The 6,482-nt window shown below is 43.6% G+C and overlaps 1 non-coding gene across 1 annotated transcript; it reads right to left on the bottom strand.

Moving 5' to 3' along the window:
- Positions 1 to 2,610: 2,610 nt before the first annotated feature.
- On the bottom strand, positions 2,611 to 2,717 carry LOC130460258 (small nucleolar RNA R71). The gene has a single exon (XR_008920189.1). It is a non-coding gene; the product is annotated as a small nucleolar RNA R71 (small nucleolar RNA).
- Positions 2,718 to 6,482: the final 3,765 nt, after the last annotated feature.

The raw sequence follows: 6,482 nt of genomic DNA, 5'->3' as shown, positions 1-6,482 counted from the left end.
GGCCTATAGCACGGAACAATCACGAATTAGAGTGATTGGGCGAAAAAGAATTGAATAACGAACACGAACAACACACACACACACGCTCGTGTGTGTGCGCGCGCATCAAAGGGGCGACGAGCAAGGCTGGCGCGCGGGACAAGGCAGCAGGGCACGCTGGCTCGCGCGCGGGACAAGGCTGCAGGGCAGCGCGCTTGTGCGCGAAGGAGGGGCGAGAGAGCAAGGCTGACGTGCGCGAGAGACGCAGCAACAACAGCGACACAGCAGCGGCGCAGGGCACGACGAGTGCGCACTACGGCTGCAAGCAAGAGGGAGTGGGCGTGAGAGGGAGAGCCCTTGCGCTGGGGCGTGAAGCCGAGCAGCAGCGACAGCCACGCAACAACGACGCAACAAGAGGAGGGGGCACGAGCATGAGGGCACGATGGCCGTGCGGCGTACGGGCGTGCGGACGAGAGAGGAGAGGGAGTTGGAGTGAGGGGCAAGCAAAGCAAAAGAGGGCTTTATGAAATTTTAGGGGTTCATTTAATGATGGGGAGTCTTATTTATAGGCTCCCTATTTTCAATGTGCCAGGCTTAGGAAAATAGAATTGGGCTTAGGGAATTAAATGATTGGGCTAGCTTAGGATTTGAATTAAATTCTTTTGTTTGGGCTCGTTTAATGAAACGAATTGGACTTTTCATTTAAAACCCGAACCTTTAAAATTACTTGCAACCCATTTAATTTCCCGACTCAAGAATTAAATTCATTTCGTAATTAATTAAAATAATAAATATTCTAATTAATTAAAATACATTTAAATATTATTTAAATGCGAATTAAATTCCAAAAATCGTAAAATGCTTTATAAATATAATAAAATGTATTTATAAATATTATAAAAATACGAGGTATTACAGGATCGGGCGGTCAAACTGGGCGTATTTTGGGCATTTCACAATCCGCTCGATCGGGCGGATTTTGGCCCGATCGGGCCGACTATCGAGCAGAATGCCCGATCGGGCTGTCCTTCGCCCAATCGGGCCACGCCAACCTCTGTTGTTTTTTCGCGTATTTTAATTTCGGTTTTGGGCTTTATTTTAGGCAAATTATAAATACTAGTCCCTTATATTTTTAGTGGTATCTCTTATTTTCTAGTATTGACACTTAGTTAATTTTCTTAAGCTTATTTTAATCTCTCTAAATTGTTCCAAACACTTAGGTTTTATTTCAATCAAAGCTTTAATTTTTCGTTCATCCTTTCGTTCTTCATTTAGGTATTGATTTCTAGTTTGCTTTATTATTTGCTTTTGATTATGTCTTCCATAATATTAATTGCTTTGTTATTTGTTAATATGAGTGAGTAGTTTAATTTCTAGGGTTTAGGGGATCCATGAATGCATGATTGGGATTAAATGTGGACTTGATTATTGATTAATTGATTGTGATTTCTATAGCTTATTATAATTGCTCGTCAATCCTGTTCGGCCGGACTATTTTTATTTGAGTGTGATTAACCTTAGAAATGCGCCGCGAGGTATAAATCTGATGTTTTTGGTATGTGGCTATTAGATAGGAATTGTTTCTAGTACATAGCGACAACGTGCTAGTTATATTTTCCTAAGGAATTCATAAGATTTGAGAGATGCATGTTTTCCTAGTTATGATTGTTAATTGATTGTTGTTGTCCGTTGTCCAATCCCGGTCTGCATTTTTGGTGAAACGTTGCCCTAGATTCCCTTATTATTGATATTTTCCAATTTGATTATTGCCTTAGTTTAATCTACAAACCAAACCAAATCTCTTGTTACCAATAGTCTAGACTTGTCGATTAATAGTAGAAAGAACATTGTTTCCCTGTGGATACGATCCCTGCTTCCCTTGCTATATTTTTAGTTGGTGAACGTTAGGTTTATCTTTAATAGGAGTGCGATTTAGCCTGTCAAATTTTGGCGCCGTTGTCTGGGAAACGGTTTTATTTTCTGTTATTAATTGTTTATTCTAGATTATTGTTTGCTACTTCTCAAGGAATCCCCGTTCCTTGAGATCGGATCTCAAGACTGTTTTAGTTTTGCTTGTTTATGCCCAAGACTCTCCATACCAGCGATCTGACTCCGTTTGATCCTGATCTTGAACGGACCTTGCGTAGACGACGTAGATTCATTGAACAGTTGAGAGACTATTCTGACTCTGAATCCGATCATCTGATTGGCAATTTATTTCATATTGATTCAGAGATGGGTGACGAAACACCACCACCAGTTTAACCAAGGCTTACAGACTATTCTAAGCCAAGTCTGTCTGTGCTTCCCAAGGCGATCATGCCTTCTATTTCGGCTGAGAATTTCAAGATTGAACCCCAATTGATAAATATGATTGAGAGGCACCAATTCGGTGGGGAAAAGGGTGAAGACCCTAATCTTCATATTCAGTCTTTCATTCAATATTTCTCGACTGTCAAGTAGAAGAATCTAACGCCAGAGCAGACTATGGAGATGCTCTTTCCATTCTCCCTGACTGGGAAGGCAAAGCTATGGATTAACGGGCTCAATCGAGCAGCTATGAAAATCACCGACTGGGATTCTTTGGCTCTTTCTTTCTATGTGAAATATTTTCCGCCTGAGAAGACAGCCCGTCTGAGAAGCCAGATCGTTTCTATTACACAGTAGGCAGACGAGAGCTTGTTTGAAGTCTGGGAAAGATTCAAAGATCTACAGAGAGAATGCCCACACCATGGTCTGCAACACCATGGTTCTTGATCCAACAGTTTTACAACGGTCTGGGTAACGAATCTAGGCTTATTCTGGATTCTGCTGCTAGTGGGAGATTTATGCAACTCCATGTATCTAGAGCTTTGGAGGTGATTGAGGAGATGGCCATTCATAATGCCCAATATGGGAATCCTAGAGGCCTTGCTGACAGGGGCGGTAAGCATGAGATGAATTCTATAGAACAACTTACTGCTCAGCTAACTTCCCTACATTACAAACTTGATAATATGTAAACTACATCTTCTCAATCCGTCCAGCATGCTAGTGTCGCTGCGATGAGTGCCCAGTTTGTGAATATCTGTGATAGTTGTGGGATGCAGGGTCATTATACGCAAGAGTTTAGAAGCTCCATTGAACAATGCAATGCATTCCAGTCCTACAAGCAGAATAATCCGTACTCCGATTCTTACAATGAGGGGTATAAAAACAATCCCCTACTATCATACAGGAGTACTAATATTCAGAACCCCCATCAGGTTCAACACCCTACACCACCAAAATAATCATACCAACCACGGAGCAACTACAACCAACAGTCTAGTGGCCACCTGGGTTCCCTAGACAACACACTACAACTCCCCCACCGCAACCTCAACCCAAACAATCTGACCCTATGCTTGTAGAGATGAGGAACATGATGTTGCAGATGCAGAAGTCTCTGAGTGAAAAGGATGCTAAAATTGGTGCTCTTGCCACCCATAACAAGATCATTGATACACAGTTGGCGCAGATGGGTACTACCCTTGTAGGGAGACCCCAAGGTCATCTCCCTTCACAGCCTGAGAATAGAGAGTCTGTAAATGATATCGCTTTGCGGAGTGGATATGAGTATGATGGGCCGCCTATGACTATTGAAGGAAATGTTGAAGCATCTGTCAGTGATGTTGTGCTAGAAGAAGGCGAGAAGGTGGCCAAGGGGAAGGAAGCTAGCACAAAGATAGAGAAGAAAGTTGAGATACAAGTCCCACCTATCAAACTTCCCTTCCCTCACTGCCAGCTTAAGAATAAGCTCGATAAGCAGTTTGGTAAGTTCTTAGAAGTGGTAAAGAACCTTCACGTAACAGTTCCCTTCACCGAATTAATTACTCAAGTACCTGCATATGCTAAATACATGAAAGACATCTTGACTTGAAAAAGAGCATTCAGTGAGGTGGAGACTGTTGCGTTTACTAAAGAGTGCAGTGCCTTGCTACAAAATAAGTCTCCACCCAAGTTGAAGGACCCTGGGAGTTTCTCTATCCCATGTAACATTGGCAATCTTTTTATTGACAAAGCTTTATGTGATTTAGGTGCCAGTGTTAGTGTCATGCCCCTATCTGTATGCACTAAATTGAACATGGGTGATTTAAAAGTTACCAACATAACTCTACAAATGGCTGACCGATCTGTAAAATACCCCCTAGGTGTTCCAGAAGATATGCATGTTAGAGTAGGTAAATTTTTTATTCTTGTTGACTTTGTTGTGTTGGACATGGAAGAGGACAGACAGATTCCCATTACATTAGGTAGACCCTTCCTGCACACTGCAGGGGCAGTCATTGATGTCAAAAATGGCAAGCTGATTTTAAATGTGGGGGATGACAAAGTTACTTTCAATTTAACCCATGTTGCTAAGAGTCCCATGATAGAGGAGTCATGTTGTGGCGTCAATGTGCCTAATGATTACTTCAATGATAAACTGACTCACACTACCTCTAATGACTCTTCGGAGAAAGCAGGTGTTTCGAATTACCTTGCAGGTGGAGGTAACCGGAGCATCAACTCCTTAGCATGGACTCAAAAAGGGGCACGACTTGATGACTCTGTGACCCAAAAGGCTAAAGACTCTGTCAACGGTGGGCACCGTATTCATGATCGGGGTCGCTATTTGTCACCTTCCGCACCACATAGCTCATCCAAGGCAACTGATTCGATACCAGATGGCACCATCTTTGGTGCCCCCATTCGATGAGATTTCATAACTCTCATCCCCTTCTTTTCTTTTCTGCGCAGTAAATTGGGATTGTGTAATGGGGACATTGCATCAATCTAGCTGGGGGATGAGTACTTCACTATCCATTTATCGCTTTTAGTAGTGTACTTTTTCAATTTTTCTTTTCTTTTGTGTGTTTTTAGTGTAATTCTTTTCGTTGGTGTATGTTTTAGTGTAATTTTTGGTATTAGAGGGGTGAGAAGAGGGAATTTTACTGTTTGGGTGTTTACTAGTGTGCAGGTCTAAGGCTCCAAGTTCGAAAAAGCGGAAAAATAGCTGAAACAGAGCACTTTGCAAATCCCCCGGTGGAGACCGGGCGAGGCTTGCCCGATCGGGCGCGCACCGAAAGTTGAGAAGATTTATTATTTCGCCCGACCGGGCAGAGGAGGCCCGATCGACCTAAATGTCGAGTGAAATGCCCGATCAGGCGGTTGGTGATGACGTCATGGGGAAGCTAGGGGATGGAATCTGAGTTGAAGAAAGAGTTTCTGGGGGCGATTCGCAACCGCCCGATCCGGACCTAGCGAGGAGCGCCCGATCGGGCGCGTGTCGATGGGAGCAAGATGATTTAATTTCGCCCGATCGGGCGAACTACTTCCCGATCGGGCGAAACCCTATTTACACGGGATTAAGTCACGAACCCTCCTCTTTCCTTCCACTCTATTTTTCATCTTCAACTTCGTTTCTCTCTCTTCCTCCATTAAACCCCAAACACCATAAACTTCAAACCACCAAATCTCCTTCATTCCTCCACCAAATTTAACATACCTTACATCAAAATCATCCTCTCACCACCCTCTACAACCTCCACACATTCGTTTTCATTCTCTTCCACCCTCCACAAAAACCCCAATTTCACCCAAAACCCCAAAAATCACAAAAAACTCAGATTTTCAACCATGACTAGCCGACCCAAAAGGAATTGCACCATCACAGCAAGAAATCAACGAGAGGCTTCCATAAGCCGGGCTCGTCAGCCAACACCACCACCGCCGCCGCCCCAGTTCGAATCGGATCCGGATTTTCCGGAAATCATCATTACTACGGATTGGCAGCAGGAACGACTCGCCCACCTCAAAAAGAGGGAGGTAATTCCTACCCGTTTTATTTGTCAGAAATCATTACATGAGATGGGAATTGAACATGATGTAAAACGGGTATTCTATGGTGTTGGCATGAAAAGCATGTATAGTATGCTGCGTCTGGCCTTTAGGAGGTTAACACTGGAGTTCTTGAGTTCTTTGTATTTGAATAGGAATGGTTATAGGGATGTCTCTACTGTTTTTGTTTGATGAATCGTGATGTGCATTTGAGCATTCGTGATTTTGGTAGAATATTTGGTTTGTCGACTGACCCCAGTAGGAAGGCTGGGAGTGCTCATAATAAATGTGAAATGTGGGGAAAATTGACCGGAAATAGTGAGCCCGATAGTATGCAACACTTGCATGCCTCCCGGATTCAACACCATGTTCCCATTGTGTTTTACAGATTCTTGGGGTTCACCATCTTTGGGAGGGAGGAGAACCAAAATATTAGGAGCACCGAGTTGGAGATTTTGGGTGGTTATGTGCTGGAGGGGGAGGATAGGTATGTGATGAACTTGGCCCACCATATGGCTTCCCACCTCTACTCGGTGGCCACTAGCACACACACCACCCGCATCACCATTCGTGGGTTGATCACCCACATTTCTATGGCCACGGTGGGCTTTGTTGAGGCCAACCAGATATCGGTACTGGGTAACAACTTGCTGGATTTGGCT

Source organism: Spinacia oleracea, chromosome 4 (assembly GCF_020520425.1).
Source record: "Spinacia oleracea cultivar Varoflay chromosome 4, BTI_SOV_V1, whole genome shotgun sequence".
NCBI classification, from domain to species: Eukaryota; Viridiplantae; Streptophyta; class Magnoliopsida; order Caryophyllales; family Amaranthaceae; genus Spinacia; species Spinacia oleracea.
This window is presented reverse-complemented; position numbering and strand designations above follow the sequence as displayed.